This window comes from Nycticebus coucang, chromosome 13, assembly GCF_027406575.1.
Source record: "Nycticebus coucang isolate mNycCou1 chromosome 13, mNycCou1.pri, whole genome shotgun sequence".
In the NCBI taxonomy this organism is placed as follows: Eukaryota; Metazoa; Chordata; class Mammalia; order Primates; family Lorisidae; genus Nycticebus; species Nycticebus coucang.
In genome coordinates, this window is record NC_069792.1 from 83,191,869 (window position 1) to 83,210,054 (window position 18,186).

The 18,186-nt window shown below is 37.0% G+C and overlaps 1 pseudogene; it reads right to left on the reverse strand.

The window, feature by feature from the left end:
* Nucleotides 1-16,497: 16,497 nt before the first annotated feature.
* Nucleotides 16,498-17,525, reverse strand: LOC128563429 (60S ribosomal protein L4-like; annotated as a pseudogene).
* Nucleotides 17,526-18,186: the final 661 nt, after the last annotated feature.

Here is an 18,186-nt window from a genome sequence, read left to right on the forward strand (position 1 = left end):
TCTCTTAATCGTTATTAAATTTATTTATTTAGTGATGCTTTTTGACTCTATGTCTACTTTGTTTGTTATCTATATAGCTAAATCAGTTTTTCCTTTGGTTAGTGTTTGCAGAGTGTCTCTCTTCACACAACTATATTGTTAATTATATTTTGTACTTGAAATTAAAGTTTGTTTCTTGTAAGAAGCCTAGAGTAGGCATTTTCAAAAGTTGAATTTTATAATCTTAGTTTTTGGTTTTTTTTTTAGAGACAGAGTCTCACTTTGTCACCCTCAGTATAGTGCCATGTCGTCACACAGCTCACAGCAACCTCCAGCTCTTGGGCTTACGTGATTGTCTTGCCTCAGCCTCCGGAGCAGTTGGGACTACAGATGCTCACCACAATGCCCAGCTATTTTTTTTTTTTGTTGTTGCTGCAGTTTGGCCGGGGCTGGGTTTGAACCCACCACCCTCCGTATATGGGGCTGGTGCCCTACTCACTGAGCCACAGGCACCGCCCATAACCTGTGGCTCAAAGGAGTAGGGTGCCAGCCCCATATACCGGAGGTGGTGGATTCAAGCCCAGCCCCAGCCAAAAACTGCCAAAAATAAATAAATAAATAAAAATAATTGTAGTTTTTTAAACATGTAGATTTAGTCCATTTACATTTAATTTAACATTTAATATAACAATACAGATGAATTTTTAAATTCCTCTTGCTATTTTTCTATTTTAATCATTTTTATTTTTCTTTCTCCCTTTTAAATTAATAGATGTTGTTTTTGAGAATCATTCAGCTTAGCTTTCTAATATCCTGATCCTATGATTTTAGTATATGACAATGCCTTAAGAGGAACACAAGCTGTGCCTTTGATGTCCTCTAATTCTCTAGTTTTGGTATTTCAGTTATATGAAACTCCGCAAAGCTCTCTGGTTTCTCTGTCCCTTCGTAGGATCCTTCCTGGGACATGCTCAGATTTCTAGCCACTGTAGTGAAGTACAGGATCAGCAAATGCTTCCAGAGAAAGCTAAAAAATCACCAACTGACTTTGAATAGTTCCTATCCCTCTGGATACTGCCACAAATCTTTGACATCTTCAAATATATTATTAATAATTTATCTGGTGTTTTTGGCATTTTTTGAGCAAAAACATGATCTTCTGTGAATTAATCATCTTTTCAGAAGTTGAAACTGAAAGGAGAATTTTGAAAATATTTTCTTTCCCTTTTGCTTTGTGCTGACTGGCTATAAGTAAGAAATTCAGGCATCTTAGGTTGCTTACTATCTCTTGTGGACAATAGACACTAAAACACATGCAAATAATTTGAAAATAGAAGTAGTAGGATTATGCTTAACTGAGTTACCTTTTAAAATGCTAGCTCTACTTAATTCATGACTAAGAAATTTTGAGGACCTGTATGAATAACTATTCTGAAGGATAGCAATCTTTGGAATTATTAAGATTGTCCGCATTCTTTAAAGTTTTCTTTTTTTTTTTAAGATAACCTACTGAGGTTTACATATTATGAGGTTTTACATCTAATGTAAAAGAAATATGATACTTCTGGAAAAAATTACTGAGTATTTTGAGATTTGTAATGATTTATTTGGATGTTGCTAATGTAGTTTTGAATGCATACACATTTAAGCTTTTATTTGTCCAGATACTTGTGAATACTAACATCACAATGTGGTATAGTATTGTTGTGTATGGTACTTTTTGACGGACATCATAGGTAAGATTGCCATTTTTTCCCAAACTACATTGACTAGGACTAGCATTTTATACATAATTCTATGGTTTTGTTGGTTACATAACTTTTTTATGGATATATGGCTTCTAGAAATTTGGCTATTTATTCAGCATTTATTGATCACTGTGTGAGGCACTATGTTAGTTGCCGGGTATTGAAAGATAAAATTTTATTAGATCATTATATCTGAAATGTCCTATTTTAATTAAAAGTTTAGTTTCTTATATCTCAAACAAGAAAGCAATATAATTAATCAAAGTATTCACCTAAACTATCGACACAGTTTTGCTTTCTTAATGGTAGCTAGTTTATGCCAGCAGAAAAGAAGCCTGGAGAACAAGTGGCAATAAAAAGCAAAAAATGTTTTTATAGCTTATTGAAAACTGAGTAGTTTTCCTTGAAAAATGTGGTCCAAAGCTTGGATAAAGGGGTAGTCAATTGGTTCAAGATCTGGTGAATATGGTGGATGACAGAGAGTTTCCAAGTCTAGCTTCTGTAGTTTGAACAGTGTTGTTTGTGTGACAACATTTTTGTGTAAGAGAATTGGCCAGTCTCTACTGACCAATCTCAGCTGCTTGTTTGCAAGTATCCTCATCATTTCATCCAACTGCTACAGCAGACAGCCTCTATAATAGATTGACCAGGTTTCATGAAGCTATCTTGGATAATACCAGCACTAGACCACAAAAAAGATATCATAAGCTTTTTTTGATGAATATTCAGCTTTGGACTATGTTTCGGCAATTTTTCCAATCATTGTGTTGAATGCTGGCGATTGTCAAAAAGAATCCATTTTTTTCGATTATACTTAACAATATGGTGTCGAAGTGGTTTGCCTTGATGTTATGATAGCAAAGAAAGACAAATTCTAAGATGATTTCTTTTCTGGTGCTCATTTAATTCATGCAGAACCTATCTAATCAACTTCTTTATCTTGCTGATTTGTTTCAAATGGTCCAATATTGTGGGAATAATAATGTCAAACCTTGCTGCATGAAATGGATTTGCTTCCACTACAGCATTCAGCTCATCATTATCCACCTTGGTCTCACATCACTCATAGGGTTCATTTTCAAGATTTAAATCACCAGAAAATAACTTCTCAAACCATTGATATACTGTGCATTCATTAACCACATCCGTCCAAAAAAGTTCCTTGATATTTTGAGCTGTCTGCACTACATTGGTTCCACAATGGAACTCATTTTCAAAAATAACATGAATTTTTTACTCATTGCTTTTAAAAATTTTTAAAAATAATCACAAGGCAAAACATGCATCTGAAGGAATGAGGATGTACCTTTACAATAATAATAAAAATAACAACCAACAAACAAGTGTCAAAGTAAAATGTCAGAGATATCAATTGCCAAACTTAGTACTTAAGGAAATCAGACATTTTGTACTTAATAACCTAATATTATGTGGCTTCCCCCAAAATTTTCACATTTACTGGAAAGCACAGATACTTCCTTAAATAATTATAAGTCCTTAGTGTTCTTCAAAAGAATGAATAATAGACTGAATTATAGAAGAAAGAACATGATGCTATGATAACCTCTCAAAGCACCATCTAACCCAGACAAGGAAATAGATCGGGAATGAAGTGTCCTTGAAATGGTATTTGGTATTGGTATTAAAGAATGGTAGGGAACTTCCCTGATTGGGTGAAGATAAGAGCTGTGTAGAATGTTCCAGGTCAGGGAATGACATGTGGGAAAGCAAGTACATGAAAGCACACCTTTGGGAAATGTAAGAGGCTAAGACATGGATATTGGGTAGGAGTAAAGTGGTAGAAAGCCCAAATACTCCCACAAAGAGTTAGTATCTTCAACATACTAAAGAACTACAGAAAAGTTTTAAGCACAAAGTGACATGAAGTTTTATGTGTTCCAGAAAAATCAATCTAACAGTTGTTAAATAAATTAAATAAAGAAGGAGAATAGATTAAAAAGAGAGAAAATTTGAAGCCTGCACGATGGTGGTGGGAGCCTGGACTTTGGGAGAGGGGGAGAGATGGAGGACACTGAAATGTGGCCATATCACTATTGCCATTAATGAACATGAATGCAGAAATGATGCTGTCAAGCACAATATGATCATTATTGCTCTGATTCCTTTCTAGGTATACACACATCGTACAGAATTTCACTACATTTTTGTAGTGAAAATTGAAAATATTGCCTTTTTTTCTGATACATTTGAAATGTTACCTTGCTAAAATAACTTTTTCTTATTTAATAGTTTAACATCAAAACACAAGCAAACTTTCATGTCTACACTTCATAACTTAAAACACTATAGATATTATAATGTATCTAGACTTTAGACAAAAAGAAACTTCTGGAAGAGTCTTTGTAAAATCTAGACAACTTATTATATGACATAGCGGATGTCCTGAAGATGTGCCTAGTAAAACATTTTGTTGTAAGTCTGATTTTTGCACCATTTTAAAATGAACTGGTAACCAATGTGTCATTTTACTCTTCTGAATATGCCTTGTAAAATTTAATTAGGGATGAGGCACTAAGTAATTCAGGTGTGCTAACTGCTGTACAGAGAGATCTGGAGGACCCTCTGGTGATGGGCCCGGAGACCCATGTTGGTACCACACATGCAGGAAATGCAATAGGGAGAGTGCAGGAAAACTGGAGAGAGCTGGTGTTAATTTTAAAAGAAAGAAATGTGATGTGAAAGTATCTTTTTTAATGCTATTTTTCTATGTTGGCATATATCATTTCCATGTTTTTCTTTACATCTGGCACAAATTAAACAGACTAGTTATATACACATGTGAGTTTCTTTATGAGATTGATTCAATTTTTATCTAGAGAGAGCAGTGTCACAGACTTCACAGAATGCCTACCTAAAAATCTTAGCTGTGTGACCCAGCTAACTTGACCTCTCTGTATTTAATGTCTTCATCTGTCAAATAAGGATAATCATAGTACATATTTCACAGAGTTGTTGTCTGAGTGAACAAGCTAACATTTATAGGGTGCTTAGAATAGTGTCTAGCTCATAATTAGGACTACGTAAGTGTTTAGTAAATAAATACAATTAAAAATGGGGGGAGAAAAGGAATTTGGTCTCAATAAAGGCACGATTCTTTCCTTTCCTTTCCAAATGCTTAATAATGACACTTAAAAAAAAATTCCTTTATATGAAATGTAGAGATGATTTAGGTTAGATAAGGATCATTACTCAAGAATACGTTCAAAAATAGTTTTTTATATTTTTCCTCTAAAATCTCTTCCAGGTATAAAAATACACATAAATGTTTATGTAAGAGTGTGAATATGTATATATAATATTTAATTGTTTACCTAAATGAAAAAGTGTATATCTAAGGACTTCTAAGTCTATCCTTTGTTACTGTGATAGCCCTATAATGACATCAGTTTCTGATAGGCTGGGCAGTCAATACATTCTAATTTGGGTCTTTTTTTTTTTTTTTTTCCATTTATTGACAGATCAGAACTGGATGCTAAAAGAAGCAATAGTGCTCTGATATAGTTTTGATCCATTTTGTTTTCAAAAAGAGCATATAGTAAAGTGTATCTGGCCACTGAGAAGTAAGGTTTTTTTAAAGGTCTGTTTTTAAGGCCAAATTTGCTCAGGGTGGGACCCTGCTCTTGGCTTAGAAGCCACTGTCACCACCGGCCCCTTAGCTCAAGAACACAAATGGCCAATTATGCTGTGACCAGTTGCTAGACTAACAGAGTGCAAAAAGGGAAGCCCCAGTAGGGGAAGGTTCTCAGCAAATAGTCTTTAAAGTGCAGAATTGAAGGCATCAAAGGATCTCCAAGCCATGGGAACCATTTTATCAGAATGCAAATCTCTAACTTTTAAATTAGAGGCATAATGGTGACTATTTAATTTGGCAATAGTCAGGATAAACTTGTGTAATGACAATGAACCATCCTGGAAAGAAAAAAAAAACTGTTATAGGCATTTTTATTGACTGTTTAAGCACCCAAATGCTGGCAAATGCTGGTGGTTAGCCTAGGACGCCAGAGCTTCCCCCCAGGCATCAGTCCAGGATTTTCATTGTCCTCAGTTTCAGGCTGATGTGGCTGATGGTAACCTTTTTATTTCAATGGTTTTTATAACAGCTGAGGGAAGTGGAGCAAGGATGTTTGGGGAGAGCCCAAAAGAGAAGTGTGCACTGTAGTTTATTTTCTTCATTTTAAGACACCATTCCACATTTTAAAATTTCTGAAACCAAGGAGTGAAATACAACAGCCATTACATTAAATAGTGTGCGGGTGTTTGTGTGTTTCCTACAAAATGCTATTTGTATTTTAGCCTTTTTTTTCTTCCATTTCTCCTCCTCCAGGCCATATAGCCTTTGGAAACTGTCCCAATCAAAGGAGACGGAGGGGATTACAAATGATCACCCACCTGCTGAGTGTAAAGGGTTTCCCAGCAGGGCTGAGTTTACCCCATCACCACTTTATTTCTCTTTCCCTCAATCCCTTCCTCTGTGGAAAGGGCGATTTGCATCCAATTTCCTTCCTCAAGAGTAGCTGTGATAATGGTGAAGTTTTCTGTTGTTATGAGGTCTTCTGGTTGTTTTATCACTTCTCTCAGAAGAAATGTTCAAACACTCAAGGCTCATCATTTTTTCCCAAAGTTTTAGAGCTCCTAATTTTCAGTAAGTACTGCTAAGTTTTTGCAGCAAACAAAAATTGTGGGGAAACAATTAGAGAATATTATTATTCTATAAAAATCTGTTAAGCACTTATTAAATGCTTTCTACCCCTTAATTCTATTAGGGTAATTAAGGTCATTGAGGTTAAGGGGCTCTATTCGAACACTGGAAAAATATCTTGCGAGTAATTATTAGTCCTTTTATTTTTCCCTCTTATTGCAAGAACTCTGGTAGCGTGATGGTCTTTTTAGAGGTCCCGTACCTTCGTTTCTATAATTTGAGAAGTAGAAGAATTCGATGAGTGTATGCAGATTCAGCATTTTGCTTGCCATTATGAAAGCCTAAGTGCAAGTGATGGTCAGGAAAAGACTAAAAAAGAACTAAATTTTTAAAGATAAAAATAAACCCCATGAGCCTGAACCTATTGGAGTTTCTTAACTCTACGAAGCTAGGACAAAGCCTTGAAGCCTTGGTGAGGACTGTGACTCTACCTACTTTTTAAATTCTCTTCCTGGGGGATAGGTTTTGGGAATGAGTAAGACAAGAGCTTTGATGGTTTTCTTACTATTTAGAAAGAATAATTTAGGGCTGTCATGAGGATGGTCTTTTAAATCAAGAAAAAGGATGGCTTAAGGAGGCTAGTATCAAATAAGCCCATCATAATAAAATAAATGCCAATTAAAAAAATAGTATCAGTGAACATGCCATGAGTGTTTTTCTTATAATACCTGAACGCAATCAGTGTCTGGGTCTGTTTCCTAAGATTTTGTGTTCATTAACGATAAATCTCAAGACGATGGTCAAGCTTAGAGCACTGAATCGAGAGATTGTTATAGCATTTTTTTTTAATGTTTTACAGTTCACTGATTTATTTTTTGGTTTTATCTGCAAGAAATTTTATATAGTGGACTGTGGAAACAGGACTCATCTCAAATCCTGAGCCCTTAATTAATTATTTGAGCTTCACTAAGGTTTGGCTTTAGTTCTCTGTTTTGCAAATATCAATGATAATATTTACTTCATAGTGTTGCTATGAGATTTCAATATATACAGTATATAAAATATACCTAGTGCTCAAGAAAGTGCTCTTTCCTCCTCTCTCTTATTATCTTATGTCCTTCATAAACACTCACTACTTAAAATTACTTTCTGAAGAATTAAAGGACTCTGTCCTTCAGTTATTTATAACATTCTTTCTAATACAGATGAATCATTCAACATCTGATGATACAGGAGTAATTTGTGGCACAATGAATTGTTTTGAATAGAGGTAAATGGTAAATTAAATTTTAAGAACACCACAAATGACAGCATTAGAATCTGCGAGAGGTTTTGTAAAAAGTAGATTCCGACAAGAGTATACACATTTATTTTAGGGCCATTGGTTATTTCCTGGTGAGAAAGACGTTAAGATATTTAACTTATTTAACGAAGGGGAAACCTCCGGGTTTGAAGAGTCAAGTTCTACTTAAGTGTTCTGGGCCTTTGCCTCTTTCTTTAGTCAAAGCTACTTCAACACTGCCTCCTGGTGGTAGAGAAAAGAGATATTTTAAATAAACAAAAGGTGTGGGAGGATTGGTTTAAATGGAGATAATGAAAGTTCCAAAGGAGGACAAAATTCTGAGAACCAAAATGGAAACATTATCAAATAAGATTAATGTATATTTCCTACTCTGGGAAAAATCCTGTTAGCACACCAATGGGTTGGATTATGAGAACTTTTTATTAAAGGTGAGCAATGGTTTTTCCTTTATTAGGTGATAGATTGAGTGTAAAACAGTCACAGATTATTGGTTGAATGAAGAAGATGGAGATCATTTCATTTTAAGTGTTTTTGGGAGGAACACTTTTTCTCCCCTGTAATCATTGTAGTAAACTGATGAACACCCAGGGAATTCAATGAATGATTAATAACATAGCAGAGTTTGAAAAGACATTAGTATCCTTTAAGATGAAATCTCTTACTGTATTAAATGTTTAGCCCCAAATCACACAGGCAAATAGTGTCAGATTTTAGGCCTTGGAGGAGTTAGTATTCATTGCCAAGTGCCAAATGTTGTGTTAGATAATAGGGTTGCAGTGATGAACGATTAAATATAGTCCTTACCCTAAGGGAGCCATTGACCACTGAGAACCATGTCCATTTTCTTCACTGAGAGAAGGCAACTGCAAAAGGAATGCTCTACAAATCGACACTAGATTGTTTGGAGATACCATAGATTGCGCAGTGAAATTTCTGGGAATTTAGATTCCTTCAAAAGTAAGCAGGATTCTGCCCCTGCTTAATTTATAATTGTTGAGAACAATGATGTCAAGCCTTTGTAGAAAATAAAAAAGAAAGAGACGCCTTTCACATTTAAGTAATAAATAGATCCCGTTTTTCACATTACTGACATATATCTATAGAAGTTTGGGTGTGTCAGGAATCTCTGGTCCCTGCAGAGGAAAGCCTGTACTTATTCATGTTAGCCAACATAAAAAATGTTTACCTGTCACTGCTGAAGATCATTATCCTGTGCAACACCGTAATCGTCTAAGTATGAAATCCATGAATTAGCTCACAACATATTTCATCATAATGATTAATGTGGTTAAATAATAGCAAATAGACTGTATCTTTTTCTAATAGCATAATGAATTCCCAATGCATTTTGATATAGAGGTTTCAATTATCTCGAAAATCATTGTTGATAGTTTTTCCTTTCATGTTTGCCTAAGCAAAAAAAAAAAAAAAAAAAAAAAAAACACTTTATTTCTGCCTATTTGTCCCTCCCTCCCACACCACTTCACCAAAGTGAAACAATATGTCCCAAAGGAAGAGCTCCCATAACTTGTTATTTCTTAACTAATTTTTCTGGATAGTTAAGGGAAAAATCACTACCAAGCATTTATTTTACTGGCAATTTAAGGATTTATGGTTTTTATAAATGTATTATAGGGATGTAAAACACTTAGAGTTTTATTTTCCATTATAAAAAAATATTCTTGCCAAGTCATTTGCAACAAATATATCTTTGCTTTCACATGTTTAAAGACATATCCCATCAGTCCAAGTCTAAATGGTACATGTGTCTCACCGGAATATTTGTTTATTTGCATAAATTATTCTTTTATTCCCTAGTACTAATCCAATGCAAAGACATGTAAGCTACAGACACATGGTCCTTACAAAGATGTTTTAAGAAGAAAATGAGATAACTCAAATAAAGTGCTTAGCACAATACTAGGCACTGATGTGCTCAACAATTGGTAGCAATTTATTTTATTATTTGACAAGATATCTGCAGAAGTACAAATAGGCAGGTGGTTATCAGAGCATACACTGTAGACATCAGAGACTGAGTTATAGGAAAATTTGTACCCAAGGTGGAGAATTTCACCCATGGTGGAGTGGATGGGATATGCAGAAACCACAAAATTACAGGGAATTTTCGATACTAGATGAAGATCTCAGCCATTTGAGACTTTGGAGGAAAAATTAGGCAATTTGGGGGCACGAATGATGCATAAGTAGGGCAAATACAGCTAGAAGTATTGGGATATCAAATCAAAGCCAACCAGTTGGAAGCTCCTTGTGTTATACATTTCTTCCTAGGGCATAGGAGCCAATACCCCTCCCATGTTTTCTGCAGGACTGCATACTTCCCTATTTCTCAGGGTTCCACCAGCAGAGATGGTAGAGGAGAAGCAGGAAGATGAGTTGGTTCAGTTCTCTAATGCAGAGTCAAAATTGGTTTGGAAGGAGACAGCTGGTTATAGAATCCTCCAACAAAAAATGTTATCTGTGCATCTAGAGAAATAGGCCAATAAATATGCCACACAAACACACAAGAAAAATTCCCAATGTCTAGAAGTTCCTGTGTCCTAAATACAAGAAAAAATAATGATTTGAAGTACATATTTTTTGTTTGATTGCCCACCCAACCTGGACAATGTACTTAACTTCTCTGAGTTCTAACTTTTTCCTTTGTACAAACAGTGTATATTCCTATACAAATGCAGAGCTAGCCTGAGAACATGCTGTATGCAGACCGCAAATCCCGTAAAATGCTTGTCATTGTTTTTACCCATTTTTTTCTTTCCTGCCATCTTTCTCTATCTTTTTCCCTCTTTTTCTGACCACAGGACACACATTCTTCTACATTCAGTAGAGGGTAGGTTAGATTAATGCTCTTTCCTCTCCTACAAGTCTTGGCAACAGAAATATGGGAATTCCCCACTGGCTTGAAACAAGAATCTACATTACCCTAAGCAGAACTCTGAATATATCTGAGGCCACTCAGGCCTGGCAGCAGTTCTCACAGGGGCATAGAATATTCTTTCGACCAGTGCTAAAGGGGAGGCAGCTGCATGGGAAGATGGATAGAGGCCCTGGCTGCCTGGATGAGTGGCAGCAACTTAGGAGCCAGAGAGCTCAGTATCTAAATCCACTGGCTCTTGACCTGTCATGCCTTGCTCTTGGCACAATGAAGTCAACACCAGCCACAAAATACTTCCCAGAGAGAAGGGGGGATCCCAGAGAAGCCCTCCTTTTTATGGGAAGTCCTCTTCTGCCCATGGATCCCATTCAGTTTCATGCCTCTTCTAATTTTGTAACTTTTTTTGTAGATTTATTGTTATGGTGTTCTTTCTATTTAGAACATCAACTGGCTTCCTCTATGTAAATGGTTGGGGGCCTCTTCTGCCATCCTGAACCTGTGCAAATAAGAACAGGGAGGCGATTTTATTCAGGGGGAGGGAGGGATCCCTCTGAAGTATGTAATGATATCTTATGGGGAGGTAAAAACACTTGGGTGATTTTTATATATGAAATTCATCCAAAGATGCAGAAACCAGGGGCGTTGGAGAATAATTTGAGATTATTCTCTGATGAGTCAGAGAATGATGACATCACAGAGGAGGGATCTGCATCGATTTCACTGCAGTTTCTTTGAAGTCAGAGCCTGTTGCCTAATTTCACTCTTAGGTGGAGTTAAACAGTTTAAGACTTACGTCTGTCTGGATGCTGAGAGTTTGGCAAAAGATTGAATACAAGGTATAACCATCAAGATAAATTTATGGAGGAGTCGTTAATTGTAATTGTTGTTTTAATAGTTGCTTTGGGATTATATTTTCCCCCACTCTAATAGTAATTTTTATGATACTGAGCCAAAACTTTTCAATTTTCTCTGAAATATAGCATATTTTTCTTTCTTTCACAAATGATTATCACAGAATCCATGTCCTTTGCCTGTACAGAGGAATCACTGCCTCGGTTCCATAACTTTCTAGGTTGCTCATGTCTTCATCACCCTGACCTTCCGCATTTCTGTCCTTTTTGTTTCTGGCAGAAGTTTCTTAGCATCCAAACCCAAGGCAAAAATGGGCTTTTTTATCCTTCTCATTCCCTGCATCCCCCAAGGGCTGGTAGAGTAGTTGGAAACATATTTTCTCCAGGAATATCCTTTATCTACATTTGGAAAAATGTTTTATTTTTCCTCCACCCAGAATAGATAGTACTGAAGACCCCAAAGTAAACAGAATAGGCTTCTGTACTCACCTGGTCCACACTCTTTATTTTTTCAAGTGAGAAAATGAGGCCACAAGAAGTGAGATTATTGGACAATATTATTACCGCGAACTAGAACAAAACCCCAGTGTGTTATAATTTCTGCTTGATTAATTTGCTAAAATTCTTCTCCAATCTCAATAATAGTATTATCAATAGGTAAACCAAGGATACTATCTATCTAACTACTTAGCTACCTATCTTTCTATCTATTTATCAATATTTAATAAGAAATTGGCTCATGTTATTATGGAGGCTAAGAAGTCCCCAAGCAAGCTGCTGACTAGGGAGAGAGCAAAGGGTGTAAGTTTGAATCCAACTCTGAACACACAAGAAGACTGATGTCCTAGTTCAAAGACAGGTAGAAAAAGAATTCTTTCTTACTTAGCTTTTTATTTTATTCGGGGCTTCCAATGATTAGATAGAGCCACCCACCTTGGGAAGGGCAATTGGTTTTACTCAGTTTGCAGATTCAAATGTTACTCTAATACCAAAAAATGCCCTCATGCACACATGAAGGGTGATGTTTAATCAAATATCTGGGCCTTTTATGGTCTGGCCAAGTTGACATATACAATTAGCCATCACAGTATTTCACATCTGAAGTATCATTAATGTGCTTGCCTAAACATTGAGCTTACACTTCAGCTTTCAGGAAGAAGGGATCCAGGCTATGACATTACTTTTCTCTTGATTTCTGTAACTTCTGTCTTTGTGAGTAAAAAAGAGTGGTATCAGGATTTGTTTCCCTACTGCAGAATTATGTTAAAATCTTTAGTGGTGGCAAACTAAGTTCTCCTTTAAATAAAAAGATTATTTTGCTTAGTTCTCAGTTACAAGTATAAATGAGTTCGGTTGGGTCACATCTTTTAATTTGGGGGGCCATAAGTGAAAACTGTCATTCAGATATATTTTTTGACATTGAGACCAGGACTACGATTTGTCATCAATAACAGCTTAATTATGAATATTGATATCAATGTTTTTTTTTTCTGAAAGAGCTCAATACTCTTTCATGTCCATGGTGAAATGGACAGTTGATATTTTATTCTATTACTTTCTAGTCATCATATAATTTTTAGTTAATTACATCACTCAATTCCAGTAGAAAATATCCAACCAATAGCACCTCTCCATTCCTGTGTCTGCCCCCAGCAACAGAAGCCATGCATGACAAAAGCATAAAAACCCACTCATTTCTCATTTGGCCTCATATAAAATATATCAGCACCTAGAACTAGCTAAGCAAATCCAACTGAAATTGAGGAAACTGTCTTCTTTTTCAAGCTACACTGATGTTGCTTTAGGTCAGGATCTCATCACATCTCACCAATTTGTTATGATGACCTTCTAGTTACTATGTCTACATATTTCCTCTCTTCCACTTGTCCATCTAATTCTGCTTTACCTCCTAAAATCCAACTATTATCAAGTATAAATAAGTTACCTAGAACCCCAAGGTTGGAAGGCTCATTGGAGGTTCTGTGCTTGCAAACACCTGCCCAGAGTGCCTCAGCATGGGTTTGGAGTTGAGACTGGGATCCTTCTCTAAAGACCATAGTAGTCAACTTAGGAGTTTGGATCAACAGCTGACCCTTTCTGTTTATGTGTCTCCATCTAACCATTTTTCCACTTAAACTTCATAGAATATTGAGGCTCATTTGCAGTTGTGGGATGATGAGTTTCTATCTCTGGCTGGGTACAAAAACCTCCTTAATCCCATCTTCTGCACTGTAGGCAACCTGGTAATTTGGGGGAAATTTCAAATAAGCCTCAAGGGAGAGATTTTTGGACTCCTTCCAGCCAAAAAGACACCTGTGTTTTTCTGCTATTACATAAACAATGAAAAGAACTGGGACGACGTTTGTGTTCTGAGTTTGTGGAGCCACTCTTACTGATCAAATAAATGAATAAATGAAACCAAGTTGGTAATAATGCATAAATCCCAAGCCATTGTCTGTTAATGCCACTGCTTTCAAAGTGTTACATACATCACTCTGAATCATGCCTTTGCTCAAGGAGAGATAGTTAACACAGATTTAACAGAACCTTTATAGATAAGCTAAAACAGTTGGCACATGCCTTGAGATTAAAAATATTGGCAGGTAAAAAGAAAATTAGGTTGGGCTCAGGTCACCTGGCCTCTAGACCTTGTAGATAGTTTTGCCGGGTGACAGTTCTGGGCAAGTTCTTACACTCTCAGATTCTCTCCTCTCTTCTCTGAAAACTGATGAGGGCAGACTAAATAATCTTTCCTTTTCGAGGCTTAAGAATCTTTTATCCCTGCAATAGGATGTTTTGTCAAAGAGCTTCTTCCATTTTGGCTCTACAAGTATCTTTTTATAGGCTACTATGTTCTGGCAAGTGAGAAACTGAAAAGATAGGATTAGAGGCAATAAAACCAAAATGATTTATGGGCTTTAAAAAGTAATGTTGCTCAGAGTCTCCTATTCATAAGGCAAAATCTAGTGATGACCTCAGCATTTCCATTATAAAGGAATATTTCCTGGTGTTTGTAAGTTGATTGGAACATTTAGCTTAAAATCGAATCTTGGCAAGATGGTTTAAAGCTGTTTTATAAAAAAACAGCTGAAAGTGAAACTGTGCCTTTTGGTAAAAAAAAAAAAAAAAAAAAAACACACAGGGGGGAAATAAATAGGAAAACAACAGTGGACCAGATACACATCTTCACAAATTGTTTGAAGGATTTGTCAGAGCCTGAAACTTGAGGCCGAAAGAAGAACATGGAGGATCTGTTGTAAGGACACGAGGGTCTGCAGAATTTTGGTTCTGGAGAGAAATTATCTTTTTTGGATTCCCATCTCACTTCTGCTAGTTTACAGTTATGCAATTGTCAAGAAGAACTGAGGTGGGACTCTCTGGATTGGACGTTAAGGCGTGGGTTACACACAGGAGAATAAAAAAGACATGTATGGGAGGCTCCTGTGGCTCAAAGGAGTAGGGCACCAGCCCCATATGCCCAAGGTGGTGGGTTCAAACCTAGCCCCGGCCAAAACCTGAAAAAAAGAAAAAAGACATGTGCTGTTACCATTTGCCTAAATCCCAGTTCCTCCAAAGGACAGTGTGAGGTTTATAGCCAAAATAAAAACACCATCCCACGTTACAATCAGAAGCTGGTCCACTAGAGTAGAAAAGAAACATGAGCCTGGCAGAAATGGGCTCCCAAGACCCTGTGAAATCAGATTCCAGCCTAGGACAGGAGGAGACTAAATGTATGGCGTTCTTCAGAGACTGAGAATCATTATGGGATCTAAAGGCTCTGTTGCAATGGTCTCATGTTGATGAGGGCACAACATGTATGGGGTTTGGAAGTTTCTTATATGAATTTCATAAGCTCACATAGGCAATGTGTCATCTTAAAAGGAACCCCCTTGACTTCCAGTTACAGAATTATGGTAGACAAGATTATTTGAAAACACTTTCAAATGAAAAATCCTATAAGTGACAATGGATAAAATATAACTCTTATTTTAAATGTACCACCTAGCTCACAATAATATAAAAAGTATGTTTTCAGGAATTAAAAACAAAGCAAGACTTAGGCCAAGTTGGGCACATAGGAATGCCCCAATTTCTCTAGGGATTAGTGGGGAGGTCAGCAGGTTGTGGTACCCAGTCAGGGATGGGAGTGAAAATCTGGACCCTATGCCCCATTGAGAGTTAGGACAGGTGTCCTTTACTTGGATTCAGAACACATGAAGGTATTCAAAATATAAAGTTAACGTGGCATGGTGGCTCATGCCTGTAATCCAGGCAATTTGGGAGGCTGAGAGGGAAGGATCACTTAAGGTCAGGAGCTTGGGAGCAGCTTGAGCAAGAGTGAGACCCCATATCCACTAAAATAGAAAAAATTAGCTGGGCATTGTGGCAGGTGCCTGTAGTCCAAGCTACTTGGGAAGCTGAGGTATAAGGATCTTGTGAGCCCAAGAGTTTGAGGTTGCTGTGAGCTATGATGACACCACAACCCTCAACCTCAAGGCAACAGAGTGAGACTCTGTTTCAAAAAGAAAAAAAGAGAAGCAATGGCTTATATTATTATGCCACTGTTTTCTAAGTTCTTTATTATAGTTCTCTATTCAGGTTCTCACCTGCACCTGACTATCATAGTATAGCTAAATTAAGCAATAAAATAGACATTGCTAAAGAGGGATAAAATAAAAGATATTTTAAAACTATCTTTTATAAGTATCACTAAATATTTATTTTATAAGTCAAATGTAATAAAACTTGATTTGAAAATAATATTCAATACTGATGGCAAGTGACACATCTTAAAAATCAGAACCCAGAAAAGTTGAAAGCACAATGATGAAAAATGTGTCATGCAAAAAGTTAGTGAAAATATATTCTTATCAACAAAGTAGGCTTTAAATTAGGAGTTACTACTGGATACAAAGAGATCACTTGCATAGGAAAATTTAAAAATTCCAAATTGTTAGCACCCAGATTTTTTTTTCCTCTATGATTAGGTCTTTATTCAAAATAAACTGTCCAAAATGAGTTTATGGCAGTTTAAGGCTTCTTCTGTGGTCGGCTTCTTTTCAGCTGGTGGAGAATGGGACTGTGGCCCATGGGTTGAGCTTCAATATGATTCTCAGGTTTTTCAGTTTTTCAGTTTTTCTTCAGGACTCTGTGATGAATCTTTTTGTGTGGTGCTCAAAGAGCTCTTTGGATCACCGGGGTTTTCAAGATTCTGCTAAGGTCTGTGTTCATAATCTTGTGTGTGTGGAGTTTGTAGTTGCTCTTGAAGGAAGCAGCTTTATGCAAAGTGCCGGATAATTCGTCTAACTTCTGGAAAGCGCTTTCAGTCCAGATGTAGAAACGCCCCACATGTCCACCAGGAGCAAGTTTCAAAATGTCTAGCTTACTTACATTAAGCAGAGTAATTCCAGGGTTGTTCCCGAAGCCTTGACAACCAGTGTCTTCATTATAAATAGTGCAGGGTCCCCTGTAGTGGATTCAACATAGTTTCTCATTTTGCCCTTGCCAGCCCAGATTTGCTGAGAAGCATAGACCTTTTCGATATCATTCCAGGCCCTAAGTTTCTTAAGAAGTAAAACAGCCTCCTGGGTCTTCTTGTAGACTTCAATTTTATCTTCAAACCACCAACAGAAGTTCAGGAACTTCCTCAATTTGATGATCTTTAGACATGACCAGTGCTGATAAGGCTGAGGCGGCCAGGGCAAAGCAGATGGCATATCACTTTTGGGTTCTGTTCACTCTATGGTGCCATCAATGCCAAGTTTTAGTTGGTGCAAACATGCAGCCTCCACAACACATATTTACAAAGGCACCCTTTCCAGAATGGTGATTCCCGCCGCCTCAAACTCTGGAAACCTAGCCACAGACCTGCCAGTCCCCCGAGACTCAGCACTGGTCCGATGACCTGATAATTCACTGACAGCGATGGCTGTCTATTGTTTTTATGAAAAGTTGATGTGAACAAAATTCACAACATCTGGTTGAATGGGAGCCTTGAAGACAGTAGGCAAACTGACATTTTTGCCAGATGACTCCCCCTTTTCGGAGTACACTGATATCAGTGGACGAGCACAAGCCATGATGGTAACAGAAGGCCACGCTCCTCTCAACCCAGTGGCTCCTACAGGAAAAGCTAGCACCCAGAATTTAACGTACGTACTGATATCGCCTCAAAGTCTATCTCCAAACCAACAGAACTAAGGGAGAAATTAGACAAATACACAGTCATGGTTGGCAATTTTAATCTTTCTTTAATAAGTCAAAAAAGACAGCATTAAGGATTGAGAAGATCTGAATGTTAAAATTTAGGAACTTGAGCAATTGACATGTACTTCATAATACAGAAGTGACACCCATCACCTTTGCCATATTCGTTGGTCAGATGCAAGTCACAGGTGCCACATGAGCTCAAGAAGAAGGGAGCAGACAAAGTTATGAATTTTGAGCGCTCACTTGTGCCATTCTTGGACATTTGGTAGCTATTTATAGATTGTCTATTATATATCAGATACTGTGCTCAAGTTAGGACTATGAGATAAATAAGCTGCAGTTGTCTGCTCTCAAGGAACTCTTAGTCTAGTGGGAAATAAAGACTCATAAACATTTGATAAACAATACACATGTGCAACAACAAAGGCAGAAACCAAGAAACATGAAGGGGTGGTACATACCCGTCCTAGTGATCTGGTGGTGGAAGTCAGGAAGAAGACATGGACCAAGTTGAGCCTGAGCTAATGCTGGAAGGATAA